The 26961-nt window shown below is 40.3% G+C and overlaps 1 protein-coding gene and 1 long non-coding RNA gene across 2 annotated transcripts in view; one reads left to right on the top strand and one right to left on the bottom strand.

The window, feature by feature from the left end:
• The first annotated feature begins 1555 nt into the window (after positions 1–1555).
• LOC119852282 lies at positions 1556–18630 on the top strand. The gene is made up of 3 exons (XR_005291584.2): positions 1556–4575; positions 7739–7879; positions 13065–18630. It is a non-coding gene; the product is annotated as an uncharacterized LOC119852282 (long non-coding RNA).
• Positions 18631–19482: 852 nt separating this feature from the next.
• Positions 19483–26961, bottom strand: part of C2H18orf63 (chromosome 2 C18orf63 homolog) — a 59853-nt gene continuing 52374 nt past the window's right edge. The window contains exon 10 of the mRNA XM_043507113.1: positions 19483–20114. The gene's annotated coding sequence lies outside the window, so the exon portion shown is untranslated. The remainder of the gene's footprint in view (positions 20115–26961) is intronic.

The following is a 26961-nucleotide window of genomic DNA, read 5'->3' as shown; positions in this document are numbered from 1 at the left end:
AGCAACTATTTTAATAATATTGGTCTGTTCAAAATAAGATCATATAGATGAATTGAATAACATTTGCTTTTTAATGGGGAGACAAATAGAATTTGCACTGAGTAATAGCTACATAATCCTGGAGTTTCTTTGAAAAGGATAAAAAGAAGAGTTGTTTGTGTTCGGTTTTATCAAATTTTAAATTAAGTTACAGAGGAAAGGTTAGGGTAAAGCATAATTTGACATTAAAGAGGAAGAATAATGCCAACTCCATTGGTACTGGCTTTTCCAGGGCTTTGGTACATATGAATAAGATCTGTAAATTATAAAATGATATTGTGACCCCTTCTAAGAGACCTTCACCCTACCATTTCTTGTCCATACATTGTAAAAGAGATAGTATTGTTCTATATAGTTTATCACCATTATTAGAGGCTTGAATACACTTGCTTTTCCCCAAAAGAAGAACTAAATATAGCTGATACAGAAATTCTTTTACAGCAGCGATGCCAAGTTGTTGTTTTTAAACACGTCTGTGCTGAGAAGAAATGGGCACGTATCCATCTTGCCTTCCGGCCAAGCCATTTAACCAGAACTGGGAATACTGACAAAGTTTCTGTCTCCCTCTCTCTAACATAATTGTATAAAATAAAGCAACCCTTTCCAGCTATCAGTAGGGAAACAGAAAGCCACAAAATGTTCATTAAAATATTATGCTGCAGTTTTTTCATGAAAGAAGCCAACAGTTGTGCAGCAAAACAGTTATAATAAGGGGTAAATGTCAATATGTAAATCAATAACTGGCTGGATGCCATGGGCTTCTGGATGGTTAGTTGAAGACTGGAATCTTGCTGCTTTTATTGTGTCCTGCTCACAATAGTACAGAGCCAGTGCTACTAGAAGGAACCAAGCACAACAATGCAAATCATGAAGCCCCTGAAGAACATTCTGCGCATGGCTGCTTCTTGTAATCAGCCATAGAATTTAATGAGGCACCTGCAATTTACAGATAGCCTAGTTCCAACATAAAGTGCACTGAGAATCCAATGTCCGCTTCTTAAAATTCATCAGTAAACCATAAACTAGAAAGAGCTCACTGCAGCACACAATGCATCCCATCAGTTTATAATTCCAAATAACCATATGCTCCAGATAGATAACTTACAACGAAATTGGAGGTTAATTCAGAAGCCAGCAAGATCTCCTAAGTAGCAGAATAGTTAAAGGAAGGAGGGTAGTTATTTTGAGTTAATATATTATTCACATTTGATTTTACTTTTTATAAGTGAAGTAGCCACTGGAGTCAATAGATACTTCTGACACGTGACAAGAACAATTAACTCTTTGTACACCTGACCCCATCACATGAGTTGGATCAAGAAATAAAGCTCAGCCTTGTACCAGTGCTTCTAGGTATTATGCAATTTCTATAGTCCTGAATTCAGTAGGCTGGTTACCCCTTCTCCTTGCACGGTATGTTCCTTGCAGCCTCATTAAGCTCACAGAATTGCTTATAATCAGCATCAATTCCCAAACGTCAGTCCAGAAAAAATGTCTGCCCTACTTTTCCGCAGCAGAAACACAATCTGAGGGGACCAGTGGCTCCCTCCTGTGTCCTCGGTGAATGGTCTCCTCTTTCCTTTTCCTACCTTTACTTTTCTCCAGTGCCTTTGGTTGTTTCTCACCTGCTGCTGCTGCTACAGTTGGAGTGGTTACTATAGTGGCTTTGCATCTAGTTCTTCTTCCATCTGCTTCTCCTCAGCAACTCTGCTTCTAAGTACATCTCAGCCATTGCAGACAGTTGGTGTCAGATCACCCATCCTTGAACCCCTCATGTAGCTGACCTAAATGCATCTTTAAAAACAGCAGCTCTATTAACTCTAAGGCCTGGTCTACACCTAAAAATTAGCTCAGGCTCTGAAAATTGTTGCACTCTGTGAGACATAGGTCAACCTAACCCCCAGTGTAGACACAGCTAAATCAGTGGAAGAGTTTTACCACCTCTCGGAGAGCTGGATTAACAATATCAACATAAAAACCCCTTCTGTCAATGTAGGAAGCGTCTACACTGTGGCACTACATTGCTGAGTTAGATGCAGGACTCACTGAATTAAATCTATAGCCAGTGTTATGGAGGAGGTCAGTTTATGTGATCATAATGGTTTCTTCTAGCCTTACGGTCTATGAATCTATTCCCATCTTATCAAGAATGGCCAGGCTCATGATCTGTGGCATTGTCCTCTCCCAGGGCTCTATATGTTGCTTGTGACTCTCCTGTTAGGAGTGGAGTTGAACAATCCAGGACTACTCTCACTGAGCGGCAGTGGCCATCTAGCTGAATGTAATCAGACATGCTTCTGGATTACCATCTAGTTCCATTTTAGATGGGTGTACTCTTAGGCTTGCAGGAAGCCTAGGTGGTAGTTATTACAAGTAATCATAAAGATAACCAGTATCCCTCCCTATAGCTGCCCTTCTGCATTTGTGGAATGGGGATTTTATTGATGATTAGAAGATGGGATGGGATATTCTTTGCAGCACTTTGAAATAATTCAACAACATCTGCTAAAAAGGAGCCCCTCTGAAACAGTGAATTCACAGAAAAATAAAAGGCTTGTTGCTAAGAATTACAGATATTGTCAGCTACTGAGTAAGCAACTGGAAATCACTGGCATTATTCCCTGAATCTATAATACATTCCAGGCTTTATTATCTTGGACTAGCATATGTAAATGCCACAGCGAAGAATTCTGTCAAACTTCTTCATGTGATCCATTCACTAAGTGCATCTCAAGCTTCACAGGAAATTGGCTATGAATTATTTTGTAACCATTGACTACAGCATGTTGACTTTAAACATCTGGGATTAATATTGAAGTCTTGGTCTAATTTTGTCATAACCTGTAAATATCTGACACTCGCCTTAAAATTTTTCCTGGAATGGCATCCCTTGGAGATTTTTAACACATGTTATAAAGTGTAATCTGTGTAAGATTGAGCAGTACTTCTACAGGATAGAAAGAGAGGGGTAGATTTGTATTGTTAATTATTAGAAATACATTTAACAGCAGCAGGAAAAAAGTAAGCTTCTTTCTGCTCCACTTTTGTTGTTGAATATAGTTTACTTGTCAGTTTCATGTCATGTAAACATCCCATTCTCCGCCCCCCCCCCATGTACAATAGTTATGTCTCACTTGTCAGAACCTCAGATGATGTAAATGGACAGAGCTCCACTGAAGTTAATGGCATTGCAGCTATTTACACCATCTGAGATTTGGCCTAAAGTGTTAAAGCTGGAAGTATGGCATATTACCTAATCCTGGCACAATGACTTCATGCTTAGTCAAAGCAGATGCACAAACTGGTCACTCTTATGGAACATACTGGTTGGCTGACAATCACTGCTTTAAAGACAGCAGTCCTATAGCAGCCTCTCACAAAGGGGTTTAGGTAGAGCAGGTAAATTTTTGGCAACAAACTTTGAAAAAAGTGAAGTCTTCATGACTTTCCACCTTTTTTTACAGAAATTTTCAAAATAGAAAATTTCAAGCTAACTGAAAATAGAAAAAGCTGACAGCAAGTTTTCAGCTAGCTCTAGTTTCAGGGAATAATTTTAGTGGAGGCTTTAGATGAGAAAGTCTTTTTAAATGACCCCATACCACTGCACATATTGACTCTAAAATGGATACCCAGAGAGGAATTGTGGGGCAGATTGTCACCTGATATAATCTGGCATAATTCCAGTGAGTTCAATGGGGAGCTACACTGATTTACACCAGCTCAGGTTCTTGCCCTGTATACACATTTTTGATCTGGCACAACATGTACTACTGCTCAAGGCAGTCGGAAATGGAAAGAATATGTGGTCACTGATCTCTGTTAATTCTTTTGTGGATTTCTTGTAAAGAGGCAAGTTGGTTTTTGAATAACAGAATGTGAGCAATTGGCATTTCTACTGTTCTCCAGACAGAATATAGAATCCATCTCATATCTTACTTCCTAGGGTTTGGCCGTCCTTAAATAATAACAAAAGAACACAAACCTCAGTCCTTTCTCCCCAAACCTTACCATTCTTAGCCCTTCCTGGTGAATCTCTGTATTTCCACCCCTCATAGCTTCTGACCAGAGGCTTGCACCACCTCTTTTATACCCTGTGAGCCAAGAAGTCAGATTTGTCACAGTGAGTCAGCAAAATTTACTTAGCTTTACAAGAGAGCCCTATGATGTTACAGATTGTACCATCTGTTAAATGGGGCCATAAGGAACCCCAAGGTCAATGGTTGATTTCTAAAGACTGAAACAAGCAAGCATTTTATAAAATACATGTTGCTTGGCTATTTATTTTTTAAGAGATTTAAATGTGAGCTTTTTCCGAATTTCATGCTGCCAGGTGCTTGTCTTGTTATCTGCTTGGGAACTTATAGGACCCCATCTCCACAGTATCTGAGTGTCTCACAAACACTAATGGATTTACTCTCATGGCACTTCTGTGCAGAAAGGGAGTCTATTATCCCCATCCCCCTTTTTTTTTACACACAGATGGGGAACTGAGGCCCAGATGGGTGCTCTGACCACCAGGCAATAGGCTGCTCTGAGGTGGGTTGCTCTCAATCTCTCCTGGTGAAGATGTACCACTTTGCAGAAAACAATTCATTGTGCCAAAGAGCAAGATAATGACTTTATAGCCTAGACCAGGGGTGGGCAAAGTTTTTGGCCCGAGGGCCACATCGGGTGGCGAAACGGTATGGAGGGCTGGGTAGGGAAGGCTGTGACTCCACAAACAGCTTGGCTCCCCTCCCCCTCCGACTTCCCGCCCCCTAACAGCCCTCCTCAGAACCCCCGACTCAGCCAACCCTCCCTGCTCCTCTCGTCTTCCTGATCGGAGGTTTTTCCAGGCTGCATAATTCTCCACAAGTGGCTGTTCTGCAAAGCACTTATGCATGTACTTAAGTCCTACTGAAGTCAAAGTTCAGCACACATTTAAGTGTTTTGCCTAAATGGATGCAATTACTCATGTGCTTAAAGTTAAGCATGTGCCTAAGTGTTTTGCCTTTCTCCCTCAGCCAGGGCCTGCTCCAAAGCTCATTAAAATCAATGGTAGTGTTTCCAGTGACATTACTGGGCTTTGGGCCAGGACCTTAGTTGTATCAGTTGCAGTGTAGCTACATATGAAATTAAACACACTTGGAAGAGTTTTGGCTAGGCTTTGAACATAGGCCTAGTCCCACTGAACTGGGACTTTAGTCATAGTCCCACTGAAGTTGATTGACACAGCTATGTAGAAGACTAAACATACACGTAGGAGATTTTTCTGGATCAGGCCCTTAATCTTTATTTGGTGTTGTACACTTCAGATATGCACAGTGGGGATTGAGAATTTGATGGCTTTAAGATTAGGGACGAAAAGAGAAAATACACTTTGTTCTGTGTTAGCAAAAAAAATGGATGAATTTATTCTGTATTCTTTTAACTTGAAAACTCCAAAAAGGCTTAGAGAAAAAGCCTTGAAGATTTTATCCTTTCATAAGTAAAATAATAAAAGATTTTCACAAACTCATTTATTTTCACATAAAATATTCTATACTAGGCATGTCAGGAAAGCTGTTTCAGAAGTTAGTCATGTAAGGCAAGCAGCTATGTACTGATAACAAGGCACAAACTGGCATCTCATTCTAAATTCAGTGCATAGCAATTCACTAAGCCAACAAACTGAATTTGTAATAAATAATAATAATAATTAATTAATATTGTTAGAGTACAATTCTTAAATTGCAACAGGTACCTATTTTGCAGGAGAAACATTATAAAATGCCTTGCAATGTCTGCAGACTGCTTGCAATATTTTAAAATAATGTTCTTGTGAGTGAAAAACTAAAAAACCTTTGTTTTAATTATTATTAATTTAATAATTGAAGACTGAGAAGAGACACCATTAATATATGCATTTTTAATCTAGAATATATATGGGATTTGTGCTTGCTATCAAAACTACCATCACAGAATCATGATAAATATATTTTTTTCAGTGCTCATTGCTTGCTGCACCATCTTTCAGAGCAATTAATAATATAGCTTGCTTGCTGGCTTTCAGAATGTAGTACTGAATGAATACTAATATCAGAAATATCTGGAGCAATACATAATTTTCATGATTTTTTGCTCTAATAACATTCCTAATTTAATTTTGTATTTACAATTCAGTTTTAACAAAGAATTAAAATACAACCTTTGTAAGCAAATATGTAGGGGGAATACATTTTGGAAGATCTAGTTGATTAAATGGTAGTTTGCTAAGCACTTTCTCCACTTGATAGGCGAGTCCAGGGATGGAAAGAAAACGATAAACAAATCCTGCTCTCATTAACACTGGTGTAGATCTGGAGTAACTCTATTCACTTCAAAAATGGCTCCCTTCACTTCTCATCAGAATGTCCAGAACTTTTATTAAACCTAATAGTGGACTCTCATAAGTTATTGCCAGAGGTTTTGATACCTATGTGGATGATACCTGTGACACATGTGACCTTCTGATTATCATGACAGACAACCTGGGGAGAACTGAGGCTTCAATCTGACCAACTAACACATGATAAAATACAACTTGCTTTGTCTATACTAGTTTCAGAACTATCCGTTAAACATTCTAAAACATCCAAAACACCCTTTATTCTAGGAAAGATATACCCTGAATTATTGTGTGTTGAAAAATTTCTGGTCCCAAAGAATTTGCAGAAAGCCTCAAACAGTTCTATTTTAAATGTATTTCACATGGGATCAAATTAAAATATATTATAGATTGAAGTAAAGAAGTATGCACTACACAATGTACAATGTGTACATTTTCCAGGAGTAAAGTAGTCTATCAGAGGTTTTGATTGGGATCCAGGCATTCTGAATTCTGACTTTATCTCTCATTGACTTGATCTGTGGCCATGGCCAAGTCATTTAACTTTTCTGTGCCTCCTTGCATGTAAAACAGGGACAATAATATTTCCCACTTCACAGGAATATTTATGAGGATTTATTTATTAATGTTAAAGGCAAAAAACACTCTGTGATAGGTTCCATTTCACATAAATATTTGAAAGTTCCTCTAGTTTACGAGGCATTAAGAAGAATTGGCAACATTAAAAATCAATTTAGTTATTTTATTTTGCTTTGGCTATTATAATAATAATAAAATAATAATAACAATGCTGGTATTTCAAGCTACTGTATATCTGGTAGTGTTTCAAATTTACCTGCTAAAGATTAGGTCACAATTGTATTGTAACTTCAAGATGAAGATCATCAGAGGGGCTAACTGCTTCAAGGGACTAAAGGATTCCAAGCTTTTCACCTCTAGCGTTTCAACTCTTGATGATGTTGGTATTGACTACAAATTAATTACTATCTGAAGGTTGTTTAGTAGCCTTAGTGCAATGTTTTGGTTGTCTCGGTCCAATTCCTAATGGACAAGTTTCATATCTCTAAACCCATTAGATATTACTTGGCACTTTTGTGAGCAGGCTCAGCAGAGAGTCTAATGGACTCAGAGACAGTGTTTCCTTCTCATTCCTTTCACATCTGAGGCAGATTAGTAAAGCATATAGGAATGTTACACTGTTGCTTCTCAGGAATATAGGGCTTCACTAAACCTATGTGAGTCAAATATGCCAGGACCTTTCACCAGCGCTAAATTTACTCCATCCCCTCCAAAATTAATGAAAAAGTAACATCTTACAACACCTTAACTGTTTATATATGCTTTGTTTTTCAGAGAAAGCCACCTTTACCCATCCCCTACCCTGCAATCGCAAAGGAACAGAAACCTCAATCTATAAAGGTGCTTAGGTGCCAGAATCTTGATTTACGCACCTAAATCCAAGCTGTTGGCTCCACTGCAATCCTGTCAAATTATGTAGGTGTTTAAGCTCACTTGGCGGCTACATTTTCAGTGTATAAAGTTCTCTCGGCTCCTAAATTTCTGCCCCTGAACCCATGCACTGATGCCTCACTCTACCCATCCAGACACCTATCTCCCACCTAAACCCCAGAGTGATCCATAAATTGGGGAAGATAAGTATTTGGCCACCTATCTCTCGTGCGGGGTCCAATCCAATCCACAAACTGCGGGAAGACCACTCATTTATTTTATCTGTGAGGCCCAATCTGGCTGGCATGCACAGAGGATGCCTACTGGTTCAGGTCTCATTAAAATCTGGCCACCACTGAAAAAGGAGGTGGTGATAGTAAAAGGAGTGGTGATTTATAAATTTTAGCCCAGTGATTAGGGCATTCACCTGAAATGTGGGAGACCCAGATTCAATTCCCCTCTCTGCCTGGGGCGCAGGATGAAAGAAGGAGAGAGGATTTGAACAGGGCTCTCCCACACCTCTTAGAAGAGTGCTCTTACCACTGAGCTGTGGGATATTTTGAGGAGGAGTTCCCTCAGTCTCTGCACTTGAGACTGTTCCACTGTGGCGAACTAGTGAAAGAGTACTGGGAGCTGGAGGTCTGGACACTGGGTCTTCCACCAGGCAACAGAGTCATTCTTACTCTCTCTCTGGCCCAACGACTTCTTAAATATTTAATCACAGTGGAACAATCATTGGATCAGTGAGAGAGAGAGACTGAGAATGACTCTAATGTCCATGGGTTAGGGCACCCTGTAGGAGGTAGGAGACCCAGGGGTCCAGTTCCCTGCTTCAATCACTCTTTCAGTATTTATCCACAGTGGAACAGCCTCAACAGGAGAGAATCATAGAATCCTAGGACTGGAAGTGACCTCAAGAGGTTATCAAGTCCAGTCCCCTGCACTCATGGCAGGACTAAGTATTATCTAGACCAGTGGTTCCCAAACGTGTTCTGCCACTTGTTCAGGGAAAGCCCCTGGCACGCTGGACCCGTTTGTTTACCTGCTGCTTCCACAGGTTTGGCCGATCGCGGCTCCTACTGTCCACGGTTCACCGCCCCAGGCCAATGGGGTCTGTGGGAAGGGTGGCCAGCACATCCCTGGACCCATGCCGCTTCCCGCAGCCCCCATTGGCCTGGGATGGTGAACTGTGGCCAGTGAGAGCCGTGATCGACTGAACCTGCGGACGCGGCAGGTAAACAAACCGGTCTGGCCTGCCAGGGCCTTTCCCTGAACAAGTGGCGTACCAGCTTTGAGAACCACTGATCTAGACCATCCCTGACAGGTGTTTGTCTAACCTGCTCTGAAAATCTCCAATGATGGAGATTCACACCTCCCTAGGCAATTTATTCCAGTGCTTAATAGTTAGGAAGCTTTTCCTAATGTCTAACCTAAATCTCCCTTGCTGCAATTTAACTGTTTTTAACTATTAGAAGCTCATTACTTCTTGTCCTATCCTCAGAGGTTAAGGAGAATATTTTTTCTCCCTCCTCTTTGTAATACTGTAACCTTTTATGTACTTGAAAACTGTTATTGTGTCCCCATTCAGTCATTTTTTCTCCAGACTAAACAAACCCAATTTTTTCAATTTTCCCTCATACATCATGTTTTCTAAACTTTTAATCATTTTTTTGTCTCTTCTCTTGACTTTCTCCACATCTTTCCTGTAATGTGGCACCTAGAGCTGGACACAATACTCCAGTTGAAGAATTACTTCTTGTGTCTTGCTAAGGCAATGTCTACACAGTGCACCTTACAATGGTGCGGCTGTGCCAGTGCAGCCGCACCGTTGTACGGTGTGTTGTGTGGCCACTCTTTATCACCAGGAGAGAGTTCTCCTGGTGATAAAGTAAAACTACCCTCAATGAGGGAGGTAGCTTCGTTAATGGGAGCATGGCTCCTGCCAACAAAGTGCTGTTCACACCGGTGCTTTTTGTTCCTAAAACTTTTGTCATTCAGGGGTGTGTTTTTCACTCCCCTGAGTGACAAAAGTTTTAGCAACAAAAGTGCCAGTGTAGACATAGCCTAATACATCCCAGAATGATGTTTGCTTTTGCTGCAACAGTGTTAACACTATTGATTCATATTTAGCTTGTGATCCACTCTGACCCCCTGATCCTTTTCCACAGTATTCCTTCCTAGGCAGTTATATCTCATTTTGTATGTGTGCAACTGATTGTTCCTTCCTAAGTGGAGTACTATGCATTTGTCCTTATTTATTTTATTTACTTCAGACCATTTCTCCAGTTTGTCCAGATCATTTTGAACTTTAATCCTATCCTCCAAAGCACTTGCAACCCCTCCTAGCTTGTATCGTCGGCAAACTTTATAAGTGCTCTCTCTAGGCCATTATCTAAATCATTGATAAAGATATTGAACAGAATGCATCCATAACTGATCCCTGCAGGACCTCACTGTACATGCCCTTCCAGCTTGACTGTGAAACACTGATAACTACTCTCTGGGAATGTTTTTTCAACCAGTTATGCACCCACCTTATAATAGTTCCATCTAGGTTATATTTCCCTAGTTTGTATATGAGACGGTCATGCCAGACAGTATCAAAATCCTTAATAAACTCAAGATATATCACAACTACCACTTTCCCCCCTATCCACAAGGCTTGTTACCTGTCAGGGAAAGCTATGGTTTCTTGACAGATCCATGCTGACTGTTACTTATCACCTTATTATCGTCTAGGTGTCTGCAAATAGATTGCTTAATTATTCAATCCATTATCTTTCCAGGTAATGAAGTTAAGCTGACTGATCTGTAATTCCCCAGGTTGTCCTTATTTCCCTTTTATAGATGGGCACTGTATTTGCCCTTTTTCAGTCCTCTGGAATCTCTCCCATCTTCCATGACGTTTCGAAGATAATCAGTAATGGCTCAGAAACCTCCTCAGTCAGCTCCTTAAGAATTCTAAGATGTATTTCATCAGGCACTTGTGACTTGAAGACCTCTAACTTATCTAAGTAATTTTTAACTTGTTCATTCCCTATTTTAGCCTCTGATCCTACCTCATCTTCACTGGCATTCAGTATGTTACACATCCAATCGTTACTAACCCTTATGGTGAAAACTGAAACAAAAATGTCATTTAACACTTCTGCCATTTCCACATTTTCTGTTATTGTTTTCCCCCCTCATTGAGTAATGGGCCTACCTTGTAGTGTCCTTCTCTTGCTTTTAATGTATGTATAGAATGTTTTCTTGTTACTTTTTTGTCTCTAGCTAGTTTAATCTTGTTTTATGCCTTGGCCTTTATAATTTTGTTCCTACATGCTTGTATTATTTGTTTATATTCATCCTTTGTAAATTTGACCTCGTTTCCACTTTTTGTAAGACTCTTTTTTGAGTTTCAGATCTGAAAGTGAGAATGAGATCTGAATAAGAATAAGAAAGTCCCACTTCAGTTTATCACATAGCTCAGTGCTTAGAGCTCTTTTGTGGGAGAAGCCTGTTCAAATTCTTTCTCCCCCTCTGGCAAAGGAAGGAATTGAACCCGAGTCTCCCAAGTGAGTACTCTAACCACTGGACTAAAAGTTATAAACTGACACTGCTTCCTCCTGCTTCTCAGGCCACTTTGTGAGCGAGGCAGGTACCTAACTTATTTCCACAAGAAATTACTTCGATGCCTAATTCATCTGACTTAAGGGGGGGGTTCCTGTTTGTTGATCACTAAGTATTATGAGCGCCTCCTTGCAGCCTGGACTTAGAAGCCTATCTCTGTGAGACGGGCAGTGCTTAGAACACACTCCTGTCATTAACATCTCTCATTGAATACCTTAGGCGGCTTCTCCCCTGGCTTTTGTGGATCCCATTATAAGTCAATGGAAGTTTTGATATTGGCTTTACTGGAAGTGTACTAGGATCACAGAAATAATTCTGTAGTATAACCCATTCTGCCATTTTTAAGATTAGTCATCCATTAGGGTTACCAGAATGGAGGTAGTTCCATCCATGGAGTGTTTGCAGAATTGGATTCTGAAAATGCCACCTTAAATATATACTAACACAAAATAGTATAAAGGAACACTTTATAGTTGCACCGACCTTTGAGATTAATTATACAGGAAGAAATGTAAAGACAGATTGAAAGCCATGGGGCATGGCAGCAACAAACCCACAAAATAATTAAACACAGCAAAATCAGCTTTGCAGCTGGGTTTCTTTACTAAACTAGAAATTGGTATTTTTTATGTGACATGAATTCCAAAACCGAACTTTTAAAAAATGAATGACAATGGACATTGGGATTTCTTCTAATAGTTAAAAACAGTTATCTAACTACTATTCTTTTAGCATACTACGCAAAGCTATAGCAATATGTATGTAACTGAATTATTGTAAATGACTCAATTAAGATAATTAAAGACTTTGTCCAATTATACAATTATGCCCTTTTCACATAACAAAAAAGTTACAAAAAGAGAAATGTGCTATACCTTTTCTGCAGCATATACTGGTAGCAAATCAAATGTTTCTTAGACTGCCTGCAGCAGATATAAATTCAAACTTGGCATACTACAGTAAAGAATGTTACATCATCCTTTTCAAGTCATTTGGGTTTTGTTTTGATTGTATGTTAGGAATATTCACATGCCTTTCAAACAAGCTGTGGGAGTATTTTTGTAACATAAAATTCTGCTTTCTAGGAATATTTATTTTAGATTAATGTAGCCATTTTGATAACTGGGAAATTAAGGGGCATGAGAATTTAGCTCTGTGTGAAATCACAAACTCTAGGCACATTGAAAGAGCCCATTACAATAAGGAACTAATCTTGCAGTCTTTAAACAAGCAAAACTCCCATTAATTCTAATTACCTAAACAAAAATTATAGTATGGGACCAGAAGTGTCTCTGCCCTGACTAGTTTACAGTTTAATTTTAATACGATAACACATTACAAGTGGGTATAATAAATAAAAGGAGATGATGGGAATGGAGCATGAGGGTAAAACTGACAGGAACATGTGTTCACACAGATTAGTTACATGCACAGCTTGATTGTTCTGAGTCAAAAAATTTATTTTTTTCAAAATAAAGGGTATAAATAAAGGTGATATAATCAGTCCTGCTAGTACGGCTATAAATTAAGACATTAATCTGAAAAGGCCATGATCTTGCTGGAAAAAAGAATAGTAATTTAATTAACATGCTCAGTAAATCTTATTACCTCTTTTTAGGAGATACCCAGTTGTACTACAGTGATTGCTCATGGGCATGGTGTTCATGTCGGCAACAGAATGAGGCTTCCAAACTCTATGCAAATAGATCCTGACCCAAACTTGACTCCCATGAAATGAAAGCCAACCACATCAATTACTTTCCATAGCATATTTCCCAAAGTGCACCATTCAGGGTGGAGTTCTTAGCATACTGAAGTTTTATAAAGCAGATGGACTTCTTTCTGATGCATGTTCATAACTGTTCAGGGCAGAGCATCCATAAAATTGTGGGACAGAGGAATGAGGGAAATAATACTGAATTAAATACTACTGATTGTTCCAGTAGCGGTGTAACAGTAAACATGAGAGGCAGTGTGGTTTAGTGTGGAGGGCACTAGACTGGGAATCAGGAGACCTGGGTTCTGTTCCTAGTTCTGATACTGACAGTTGTGTATTCTTGGATGATCAATTCACCAGTCTGTGCTGTCTGACTTGTCTATTTAGTGTGCAAGCTATTCAGGACAGGAACTGTCCACTATGGTTATGTCTACACTCTGAGCAAGGAGTGTGATTCTCCTGCTCATGTACACACACTTGCACTTGCTCTCATCATGCTAGTGCGAGTATAATTAGCAGTGTAGCAGAGGCACAGCTAAACCATGCCGCTGCTGCTGTGGATACACTGCTTGATGAGAGCTAGCACGAGTATGTCCACATGAGTAGGGAATCACACTCCTCATTTGTAGTGTAGACGTAGCCTATGTGTTTGTACAGTGCCTAATACAACGTAGTCCCAATCTAGGCTGGGACCTCAAAGTGCTTTTTTTAATACAAACAGTAATCAGTGTAAAATGGCACACTATCTGAGCAATCATTCAAATATTGTCCAAATCACAAGCTAGTCCATAATGAATATGTTCAATGATATTGCCTGGCTTTCCAGCTTTTACTGAGCCATCTAGCTGACGTGGCCATTTATAATTAACATAATGAATATTAATAATTCATGCAATAAAATAGTGAATTGTTACATAAATATGTATTCAATTTTTATGCAAAGGGAAACAATAACATGCGCTTTTTGCAATGAACTATTTTTTTTAATACTACACACATTAAAAGAGGCTGGATTATTGTTCTAAGAATTCTGCTCCATTATGCAGCATTAAGCATTTACAGCTGATTTGAACAAGTTAGGCTTTACCTCAGATTTCCCTGAGGTAATGTGTGAAACTGCATTATACAGTGAGTATTGTTGAGACCTGAACAGAAACTGACTCTTCAGATACTTGAAAATCAAAATGACATGTTGCTAAAATGCGGCCAACAGATCTATTACACTGTGAATGTCTGACAGTTTTCTTTAACATTGCCTGTCTTAAAAATTAATGATGCATATTTTGTCGTCACCTCATTACTGATATGATAGTAAACATTGTGGACAGGAATCTAGCTAAGAAGGCATGGATAAATATGTTCTTTATATATAAAAGAATCACCAGGTTCACCAGAAAAGCATCACCCACCCCACTCCACCTCACTCCCCACTGTATTTATACTGCTCTGACAGTATTACCATCCTATATTCTTCTTTTTAACAGTTTATAAGTCTGTTATAAAAATTCATCTGAAGTTGAAACATTGTACATAAGATCTCATCACAGAAACAGATTTTTTTGGGGTGGACAAATTTTGAAAAAGAAAATGAGTTTAGATGTGTTTAAGTTACAAAGCAGAAAAAAAGTTTTCTGCTACACCATCTTTCAATGCTTTCGTAATTTAAGAACCGGTTTAACATTTTTAAAAGTCCCATCAGCTAAACACTTCTTTATTCTACTTTAGCTAACAGGTTAATATCTATCTAATCTACATGTCCAGCTAGGCGTGTGATTCCCAGCTCACGTACACATACTCGTGCTAGCTCCTAATCGAGCTAGTGCACTAAAAATAGTAGTGTAGCTGTGGTAGCACAGGCAGCAGTGAGTGGTGGCACAAGCCATCCTAAGTACATACCCATTGCCTCCAGGCATGCTTGCAGGTGGGGGAGCCAGCTTATGCTCCTGCTTGCTGCTACCCATTCTACTGAAGCTACACTTCAATTTTTAGTATGCTATCTCAGTGAGACACGTGTATACCCCTAGCTCAAAGTGTAGCTATAGCCTATATGTCTCTAACTAGAGAATTAATGAAGATGTATTAGCTGATTTCAAGCTGGCTTGGATTGGTGCCCATGTATTTGGAGCGATGGATTTTCCATTACAACAGTGCATTTACTCTATTTTTTTTTAAATTTGCAGAATTCTGATTCTATTGCTCTCCTTTTTTAAATTAAAAAAAACCTCAGTGGCAGAATATCTAGTTAGTCATATAAAACTGAAAAGCAGCAGGACAAAGCATGTGGTGTGCATGTGGCCATAAGATAACACATGCCCTGAAGGAGATATGAGATTTGATGTAAAACTTGATACTTTTACTAGCCTACAAAGCATTTTCCCTCATGGGAACTCAAGCCTTGAAATTCTGAATCATAACTGAGGACAAATCTTCTATTTTTTTAAATACTAAGAACAATAGAGAGCCATCAACTGATAAGTGTCTGAATTTGTACAAATCATACAGGACTTTACACTACTGGTTAAAAACTTACAAGGATAGACAAGAACCTACAAACTGCACTGCAGGAAGGCAGCACTATTCTTTATTTCTGATTTCCCTCTATACACCTATGGCACATTAAAGTAGTTCTTTTTCCATGAGTGGAAACTTGCCTCACTTCTTTAAATTGTAAATACAGGAGCTTTAAAATATTCTATAAATATGTAGGTCCTGATGCAGTAAAAAATTACTGCTCTGATACTATGGCAATTGATGTTGTATAAGAACTTAAACAGATATCTGCATCCTTTTGGACTGTGCAATCACAGAAGACTTTTTAGATAGCAGCTTCACAGCTGGCTAACCTGTTCTTTATGATTCTGATTCAACAAAAAACTTAAGCACATCTGTAACTTTTAGCATGTGGGCAGTGCCAGTTGACTGAAATGTAACTACTCACTATTTAAAGTTACACACGTATTGTAAGTGTTTTTCTGGATCAGGATCTATGCTTGCTAATATTCATGCTATGACATAAATGTACAATTATTAGGGAAAAATAGATTTTCTGGACTAGTGCATTTGAACAGCAAGTTACTGTGTTAGAGCCCAATCCTGCAAACAATTAATCAAATGCCTGACTTGACTCATGCATAGTCTCAGTGAACTCAAGGGGCCTAAACATACTTACATGCACAAGTGCTTAGAGGATCAGATCTTTCAGTGAAAGGAGCTAACATATGTTTTAGTTAAATTACCATATTGGCATAACTCATTCTGATTTAATACTTTAGTTGCATAGTAAATGTGCAAGACACGACTTCTAAAGTATTTTTAAAATAGTTCATTTATTTAAATAGCAGAATATACTGTCATTAATTAGGGCAGCACAATTAAAGCCAATTAAGTTTTGGCAGCCTGTCCCTTTAAATGAGAATGGGATTATGTCCCATGGATTCTGACACGGGAATCTAGGCTACAAAATGGAAATTATCCCTCATATATCAGCACTTACGTAATTTGGCAACCAGGAGTGACCAAAAGCTGCTGGCTAGTGTGAACTGTCTGTACTAAAACAGGATTTTACTTACTCTACATACTCTGCACATTTTTAACATCTGTAATAAAATATGCTGTGCATATACATATATATATTTTGACTGCTGTCTAGCTGTAATAAAATTAAAATTGTTCTTGAAGTTAACAGCTTGATTCCAGGTGCTAGGATTTCCTACTGCAACAAGAGAAGACACATTAAGGTCTAAACATCTTGAAAATTTCTACATGTGAACAAACTTAACTGATCTTGTATGTTGTTTTTCATATGCACTTGTTTTATATTTTTTTTTTACAATATTTTTACAAAGGGAAAAATCTCCAAGAAAAAAAAATCAGAGCTCTCAAGAAACTATATTTGTCCTCAATAGTCTCGAAAGCTCTTTTGGAACCATTCTGATCAATTGGGTAAACTGCGTAAGATTAGATTGTCCTGAGTCCTATTGTCATAGTGAAGGGAAGTAAGGTCTGCCTGCATTAGTATTAGATGTTGGGTGTGATTCTGCATGGAGCACAGGGTCTGCATAGCAGCTGTTTCTCTTCTTTTCTCCAACAACATCCCTCCCACCAAGGAGGTAGAGCGGATAGAAGTAGGCTAAGCCATGGTTCTGTGCTCTCCTTTCCCCGAAACTGGCTGGAGGGGGGGAGTAAGCTGCACCCTTTTTGTTGTATCCTAATTGATTTAGGAGGCGGCTTCTGTATATAATATTAAAGTCAGATTCCACAGACCACTGGTTTAATTGTAGAGCTCACAGAACACCGCATACAGCTTCTCCCTTTGTAGCTAACTGAACTCTCTAGTCCAAAACAACACCTGGACTGGACCCCTGACCTGGCTGCTAAACTCGGTATTCTAAAAGACCAGCACAGATCATGGAATGGATTCTCCACAAACTACATTTTTCAGGGCTGCAGTAACCTGCTTCCTCCTCCCCCGCCCCAGTAACACAAAGGATGTCAAAAGTGTCCTGCCTCAGTCACAGTTGCTCCCAGGGATCTTGCTGAGGTGGTGGACCTATGTGCTGCTCCTTATTCAGGGCTGTGACCAAACTGTTAAAATTATTATCAATGTAAATACAAATTATTTACCCTGTAGTTTCTCAGGGCTCAGAAACAGCTATCCCAGTATGTAATTTGACTGTTTTTAAAAACCAAATATTAAGTACACAATCAAAGTTGGACTGGGCCTCCTCCCACTGAAATAAATGGCATAAATCCCATTGACTTCAATGGGAGAAAAACTGGGCTTTTTATCATGTAATTAAGCTGTCAAATTTCTGTAATGTATTAATTGTATTATTCTCATTATTTAAAGAATACCTATTGATTGTAAGTACTTAGAGGATGATTTGTAAAACTTTATTCCCCAATCCAGCAAGGTACTTAAGCATGTTCTTAATTTTAAGCATGTGAGTAGTTACATTGGCTTACATTTGTGAACATCAAGAGGAAAACAGAACCATGAAAATAAGCATCATGGATCTATAAAGTTATCATGCCAAACAAACTAAATCATGGTTTTGATCTGCAATATTAGTGTACAAAGTAAACTTAGTATATGTAATATATCTGAGCTTTATTAAAACATTTGATATAGTCCCCATGAAATATTACTTTAAATATGAAATTAGACATAAGCATGGTCATAGTAATTGAAAACTGACTGAAGAACTGTAAAGAGAAGGCAATGAAAACTGGCAATTGTCAAGTTGGGGAGGTATCTAATGCTATTTCAACTCTTAATTTCTTATGCCTTTTGATTATTTCAACCTGTTTCCATTTGCCTGCTTGCCCAAGATGAATAAATCATTGTATGGGCTAACTGAAATTGTCCCTTTCATATTTGGGGACTATGGCCATTATTCCCATGTAGCTGCCATTTAGCTCTAACTGCAGTGGCCCTACTCTTCTAGTGGCTCTGTGTTCCAACAGTTTTGATTACAATTAAGTACAGAGAATCCCCTGCCCACCTGATTATGGCATGGCAGATGAGGGCATATAAAAAGAAGAAACTGAGATGGCCTCTTGCAGCCCCACTCCATAATTGGGGGTGGGAAGAAGGAAGTGAGACTCACATGGATAGCGGGTATCATAGGCTGGGGAGGCTGAGCCTCCCCAAACAGCCAGGTGAGGCCCCACCCATGCCTCAGTCCCCTTTCTGCTTCCCACTCTGTGAGTGGCTCTTCCCCTGTGCCATGACCCCAGCTCAGGCTGGGGTTGGTGCTGGGGTGGCTCTGCCCTCCCAGGGCTCCGGGGTTGGGGGAGAAGGGGCTGGGACCGTGCTGCTGCCCTCCCAGTGCTCTGGGGCCAACGGGGCTGGGGCCACGCTGCTCACCCTCCTGGTGCTCTGGGGCTGGGGCCATGAGGCCTGCCCAGTGCTCTGGGCTGGGGGCACTACCCTGGGGCAGGGGCCAGCAGCTGCGGTGGGGAGCTTTGGTCTCCGGCGAGAGGGGGTCATGGAAGAGGCGGTGCTGGGGGCTAGCCTCCCTGAACCAGCAATTCACGCAGCGACCAATGTATTTCAGCACTTCATACCCCAGGTAAAGCAGCAGCAGTAGCACTGTTTCTCCTATCCTTATACATCCCATTCAATAGCATCATAATCATCCCCCATGTCCCATCCCCACCAAAGCAGCAACAATTTTCTTCTCTTCAACATCACCCACCCAAACATATATTAACTAATACAGGTGGGCTAATAGTTCTTCCCCCCTTGGGGCTGATAAATATTTATGACAATTTACCAGTGGTGAATTAGTCAATAAGTTATTTTAAACTGAGCAAATTGGATCTACAATAACTTTTATTGGTCTGGATTTAAAGTAACATAATAGAAAACACAAAATGAGATCATGCACTTTTTAAAATATAAAAACAATTGAAAATAACCTCTAATGCAATCTACTGTAATGTAAGTGTATGGAAACAAAGAACATTTTTGGGGTAACAGCTCCCAGCAACTAAGTCAGATATAACAATAACTGATAATATAGCAGAAAGGAAATGTAACCACTCTGCAGCCCGTCTTGTCTAATTGTTTCACTGTAGAAACTTACACTACCAATTGTAGTCAGAACTGTGTGGGGATGACTGTTCTGCAGTATCTGAAAAGTGCTTTTGAATTCTAATGTTCAGCAGTCACAAATGTGATTTCACTTCCAGTTCTGTGGACTTACTTAGGCCCTAGTTTTTATGATTTGTGAATAGGTCAGATTCTGTTCAAGGGCCCAGTTACTTTTGAGAACTGACATAGATAAATTAAAACTATGTTGATGACTTTTTATCATTAAAAAAGAAAAAATGGAGGTGGAAAACAAATAAGGAAACAAACAAACACACTTTCTTATGGTTCTGGCAGAAAAGTTCCTCTTCACATGATGAGACAAATGCAACAATGACATCTGTTCTGTCTTGTGCCTAAACAAATTGAAATGCTGATTAAATAGAATCCTCACAAAATCCAAAATGTCTTTAAGAAAAACACAACCTTGACAAAGCTATACCAAAATGTTCACATTAGACTCTAACAGAATCAGTCCCAAGGTGAAAGAGTGTGTTCACCTCAAGTAAATGTTGAGCTACAATGCCTCAAAAAGTTATAGGACCTAGCATTGTGACACTAGTTTCTTATTTTCTTCCATTTCATACATAAGTTTTCAAAGTATTATTAAAAAGCATATTGGGGAGAAAGAATGTAATAATACATACAGTAAAAACCCATACAGTATCTCATCTTAGTTACATTTATTCAGATACAATTACACAAATGTCTCTGGCAGATATCTATCTCATTTGTGATTTGCTGGAGAAGGCTATCAACAACTGGACTTAGATAAATCTTTTACATAGTGATATTCATTCCAAGGAAATAAAACTCATTAGAAACCATGAGAATTAAGGATTCTGGCATCAAACATAAAATGTGATTAGTCCCCCAAGAAGACAATAGTGATTTTGTTTCAAGCCATTATCTAGACAAAGAGAATTACTTATTTAACATTTTGTAAGTTTTAGTAAAGAAGGAAAGAGGCCTGGAGGGTTGGACAAAGAGCAAAAAATAATTGTCACAAGGATTGTGACTTTAAACTGACAAATGGTTTGGGTGAAAGCTTAAATTTGCAAGCAGGTATTTTAATACTTAATCTCTGAAAGTGACAAGTTTTAGATAAATAATAATGGGATTTTTCCCCCATATAATTAACTAAACGTCCAAATCCATTTCTGAGGCTCATTAACTTGAACTGTCAAGAGGGGAAATTTGAACAGTGACTCAGTAGTATTGAAAGGTATTTAATGTTCATTTTTTATCTTGTACCAGGACAATAAAGAAAACAGAGCAGAGATCACAAAGCCCATTTGTGACCCTAGACCCCTCTGTATTCACACCCTACCATGCTTTTGTAATAATGTTTGTACAAATATGAAAGATAATAACACACTTGTTATTAATATTGTAAAATGCATGTATGTGTGAAGTTATGAATTCCCTCTATATGAGTTACTAAAATGTGTTTGATCCAGATAAGTCTGGGAAGTGGGTAAACAGGTTTTTTTCAACACACAGAAAAGGCCAGAGCCTCCTTCCATGTGTAACCCCAGACAACTGGCAAACACAGTCAAGTGGCCATTCATTGGCTTATCGAAGGCTGCAGGGACAGATCAATGAGCATTCTAGAAAGCATCAGTGGGGAAGAAACCAGCAGGAAACCTTCTACATCAGATGCCATGGCACCTTTCCTCACAGCAGGGGCATTAAATTTTGAGAAGGATACATTTCAAAAGTTTGCTGGACTATAAAAGAGAGGGGCACAGAACTCCAAGTTATCTTTCACTTAGGAAGACAAGAGAAACCAGCACCTTGTTTGGTGCTGGACACTCATAGCATTGGTATAAGGGTCTGGCCGACCCCATGTCCCCTCAGTTCCTTTTTTCCGGCCAATGCCAAAAGAGGGCAGGAGGGGGTCATGCACGGGCAGCAGGTATAAGAGGCTTGAGGAGGCTAAGCCTCCAAAATGGGGCAAGAAATGCCGGATGTGGCACACCTCCATTTGGAGGTGCTCTGGTCTGCTGCCTTTGCAGCACAGCTGCCTGAAGCTCCTGAGAAATGGGGAGGGGCACTGGCTCCACCCCTCAGCCCGGCTCCCCCTCAGCCTCTTCCCCAGGGCCCTGCCTGCGCTGCACCTTCACTCCCCAAGGTCCAGGTCAGCTGCTCCCCAATAGGAAGGAGGCAACCTGTTCTTGGAGGCCACCAAGTAACAGCATCTCAAATGGGGTCCTGGCATCAGGGGCAATCCCCACAGGTTCCAAAAGGGCCACTGCATTGGCATCGGCTAGTGATCGCTCAGCCAAGCACTTGATGGCACTCCCGTGCCAGGGTCTACAGCTGGGTAGGGATGACTGGAGGGATAACGAGGGTGACCCCTTGGATGAGAGGAGTACGACCCAACCTTCTAATCCGATGATGAGCCCTCCTCCAGGGACCACGGAGATGCAGTTCCTACCAGTGCTGGAGATCGGTGCTGGAGAGGGAAGGCTTGCACCAGGGCCAGCAAGGATGGTTTCCCTCTAGACAGTACCACGGAATCTAGAACCAGACAGCAGCTGGGGGCTAAATGCTCCCTCCTGCCTATCGGTGCTGCTACTGCCTCTTGTACAACCAGTGACAGCAGTACTGAGAGTACCAGCAGGTCTCTGGCTGCAGCAAATGCCTCTGGAGCAGATGGCACCATGTTGGTGCTGGTGCTGTGCTGTCCTTCCGATGCTGATGGCTCATCCAGGACTGGAGGCAACGGTGCCTGCATATGTGCCATAGTCAGCAATGCTGCCTGTGATGCTGAGGCAGAGGAGTGGTCTGACTTAGCTCGCACGCCACTCTGTTCCCCGTGCCTAGCCTTCCTTGGAGTTGAAGAATGTCCCCTCTTGGCCAGGTGCTTCTTATGCTTCTTTTTTGGCATCAAGCATTGCAAACAGTACAGGGAATCCTGAATGATGGAAGGAGCACTCTGCACTGATGCTGAGGTACTCAGTTCCAAGTCCGACTGGCTTGGCTTGGAGGAAGGTCTGAGCACCACTTCCATGAATAGGAACTTTAACCTGGTCTCTCAGTCATTTTTTGTACAAGATTTAAACTCATAGAAGATCTGACAGTGATCTCCAATGTGAGCCTCACCTAAGCACTTTCGGCAAACAGAATGCCTGGTGACCGAGACATGACATGCAAGGAAAGAACTTGCAGCCAGAGAGAACAGGGGAGACACTGGAGAATAGCACTGTCACCAGGAAAAGGCAGGTCTATGTGATCGGGGACTCTTTCTTGAGAAGAACAGACAGGCCTGTAACTAGAGCTGATCCTGAGAATAGAAGGGTGTGCTGTCTTCCGGGTGCTAAGATACGGGATGTAGACCTGAGGTTGAAAAGGATCCTAAAGGGAGCGGGAAAGAATCCCCTAATTATCCTTCATGTGGGAACAAATGATACGGCTAGATTCTCGCTGGAAAGTATTAAGGGAGACTATGCTAGGCTGGGGAAGACACTTAAGGAAATTGAGGCTCAAGTGATCTTTATCGGGATCCTTCCTGTTCCTAGAGAAGGGCAACAAAGGTCTGACAAGATTATGACTGTCAACAGATGGCTTAGGCAGTGGTGCTATAAGGAGGGCTTTGGGATGTATGACCACTGGATTCACGGACAGAGGTCAGTTCTCTCGGGATGGACTTCATCTCAGTAGGGAAGGAAATAGACTTCTAGGATCGAGGCTGGCACAACTGATAAAGAGAGCTTTAAACTAGGAATTGGGGGGAGATGGATGGGAGATGTCCAGAAAATCTCCACGCCAGATTTTAGCATTGAGAGGGAAGAAGATGAAGTAAGAATGGATACAGCCGTGGGTAGGAGAATGTATATAAGGAGTGAGGGCGGTGTGGATACTAGTCTAATAGGTTATACTGGCTGTAGAATGACTGTGCCTAATAGGGTACAAAATGTGAGCGAGGCCAAACAACAAAAATTAAGATGTTTGTACACCAATGCGAGGAGTCTAGGTAACAAAATGGAGGAACTAGAGCTACTGGTGCAGGAAGTGAAACCAGATATCATAGGGATAACAGAAACATGGTGGAATGTAGTCATGACTGGACTACAGGTATTGAAGGGTATGTGCTGTTTAGGAAAGACAGAAACAAGGTAAAGGGGGTGGAGTAGCATTGTATATCAATGATGAGGTAGAATGTAAAGAATAAGAAGCGATGCAATGGATAAGACAGAGTCTGTCTGGGCAAAAATTACATTGGGGAAGAAAACTAGTAAAGCCTCTCCTACGATAGTGCTTGGTGTGCTATAGACCTCCGGATCTAATTTGGATATGGATAGAGCCCTTTTTAATGTCTTTAATAAAGTAAATACTAATGGAAACTGCGTGATCATGGGAGACTTTAACTTCCCAGATATAGACTGGAGGACCAGTGCTAGTAATAATAATAGGGCTCAGATTTTCCTAGATGCGATAGCTGATGGATTCCTTCATCAAGTAGTTGCTGAATCGACTAGAGGGGATGCCATTTTAGATTTAATTTTGGTGAGTAGCGAGGACCTCATAGAAGAAATGGTTGTAGGGGACAATCTTGGCTCAAGTGATCATGAGCTAATTCAGTTCAAACTAAATGGAAGGATTAACAAAATATATCTGCAACTAAGGTTTTTGATTTCAAAAGGGCTGACTTTCAAAAATTAAGGAAATTAGTTAGGGAAGTGGCTTGGACTGAAGAACTTATGGATCTAAAGGTAGAGGAGGCCTGGGATTACTTTAAATCAAAACTGCAGAAGCTATCGGAAGCCTGTATTCCAAGAAAGGGGAAAAAATTCATAGGAAGGAGTTGTAGACCAAGCTGTATGAGCAAGCATCTTAGAGAGGTGATTAAGAAGAAGCAGAAAGCATACAGGGAGTGGAAGATGGGAGGGATCAGCAAGGAAAGCTACCTTATTGAGGTCAGACATGAAGGGATCAAGTGAGACAGGCTAAAAGTCGAGTAGAGTTGGACCTTGCAAAGGGAATTAAAAACAATAGTAAAAGGTTCTATAGCCATATAAATAAGAAGAAAACTAAGAAGGAAAGTGGGGCCGCTTAACACTGAGGATGGAGTGGAGGTTAAAGATAATCTAGGCATGGCCCAATATCTAAACAAATACTTTGCCTCAGTCTTTAATAAGGCTAAAGAGGATCTTGGGGATAATGGTAGCATGACAAATGGGAAGGAGGATATAGAGGTAGATATTACCATATCAGAGGTAGAAGCGAAAGTGAAACAGCTTAATGGGACTAAATCGGGGGCCCAGATAATCTTCATCCAAGAATATTAAAGGAATTGGCACCTGAAATTGCAAGCCCATTAGCAATTTTTAATGAATCTGTAAACTCAGGAATAGTACCGAATGATTGGAGAATTGCTAATATAGTTCCTATTTTAAGAAAGGAAAAAAAAGTGATCCGGGTAACTACAGGCCAGTTAGTTTGACATCTGTAGTATGCAAGGTCCTGGAAAAAATTTGAAGGAGAAATTAGTTAAGGACATTGAAGTCAATGGTAAATGGGACAAAATACAACATGGTTTTACAAAAGGTAGATCGTGCCAAACCAACCTAATCTCTTTTTTGAAAAAGTAACAGATTTTTTAGATAAAGGAAATGCAGTGGATCTAATTTACCTAGATTTCAGTAAGGCATTTGATACCGTGCCACATGGGGAATTATTAGTTAAATTGAAGAAGATGGGGATCAATATGAACATCAAAAGGTGGATAAGGAATTGTTAAAGGGGAGACTGCAACGGGTCCTACTGAAAGGCGAACTGTCAGGTTGGAGGGAGGTTACCAGTGGAGTTCCTCAGGGATCGGTTTTGGGAACAATCTTATTTAATCTTTTTATTACTGACCTTGGCACAAAAAGTGGGTGTGCTAATAAAGTTTGCAGATGATACAAAGCTGGGAGGTATTGCCAATTCGGAGAAGGATCGGGATATTATACAGGAGGATCTGGATTACCTTGTAAACTGGAGTAATAGTAATAGGATGAAATTTAATAGTGAGAAGAGTAAGGTTATGCATTTAGGGATTAATAACAAGAATTTTAGCTATAAGTTGGAGACGCATCAATTAGAAGTAACGGAAGAGAAGGACCTTGGAGTATTGGTTGATCATAGGATGACTATGAGCTGCCAATGTGATATGGCTGTGAAAAAAGCTAATGCGGTTTTGGGATCATCAGGAGAGGCATTTCCAGTAGGGATAAGGAGGTTTTAGTACCGTTATACAAGGCACTGGTGAGACCTCACCTAGAATACTGTGTGCAGTTCTGGTCTCCCATGTTTAAAAAGGATGAATTCAAACTGGAGCAGGTACAGAGAAGGGCTACTAGGATGATCCGAGGAATGGAAAACTTGTCTTATGAAAGGAGACTTAAGGAGCTTGGCTTGTTTAGCCTAACTAAAAGAAGGTTGAGGGGAGATATGATTGCTCTCTATAAATATATCAGAGGGATAAATACAGGAGAGGGAGAGGAATTATTTAAGCTCAGCACCAATATGGACACAAGAACAAATGGGTATAAACTGGCCACCAGGAAGTTTAGACTTGAAATCAGACGAAGGTTTTTAACCATCAGAGGAGTGAAGTTTTGGAATAGCCTTCCAAGGGAAGCAGTGGGGGCAAAAGATCTATCTGGCTTTAAGATTCTACTCGATAAGTTTATGGAGGAGATGGTATGATGGGATAATGGGATTTTGGTAAGTAATTGATCTTTAAATATTCAGGGTAAATAGGCCAAATCCCCTGAGATGGGATATTAGATGGATGGGATCTGAGTTACTATAGAAAATTCTTTCCTGGGTATCTGGCTGGTGAATCTTGCCCATATGCTCAGGGTTTAGCTGATTGCCATATTTGGGGTCGGGAAGGAATTTTCCTCCAGGGCAGATTGGAGAGGCCCTGGAGGTTTTTCGCCTTCCTCTGTAGCATGGGGCATGGTTGACTTGAGGGAGGCTTCTCTGCTCCTTGAAGTCTTTGAACCATGATTTAAGGACTTCAATAGCTCAGACATGGGTGAGGTTTTTCATAGGAGTGGGTGGGTGAGATTCTGTGGCCTGCGCTGTGCAGGAGGTCGGACTAGATGATCAGAATGGTCCCTTCTGACCTTAGTATCTATGAATGGATGAAACCCCACTGATGGAGAAGCGCCAACTAACTATCTAACTAAACTAACAATTATTTACACT

Source organism: Dermochelys coriacea, chromosome 2 (genome assembly GCF_009764565.3).
Source record: "Dermochelys coriacea isolate rDerCor1 chromosome 2, rDerCor1.pri.v4, whole genome shotgun sequence".
In the NCBI taxonomy this organism is placed as follows: Eukaryota; Metazoa; Chordata; order Testudines; family Dermochelyidae; genus Dermochelys; species Dermochelys coriacea.
Note: the sequence above shows the minus strand (reverse complement) of the source record. Positions and strands in the feature narration are given on the sequence as shown.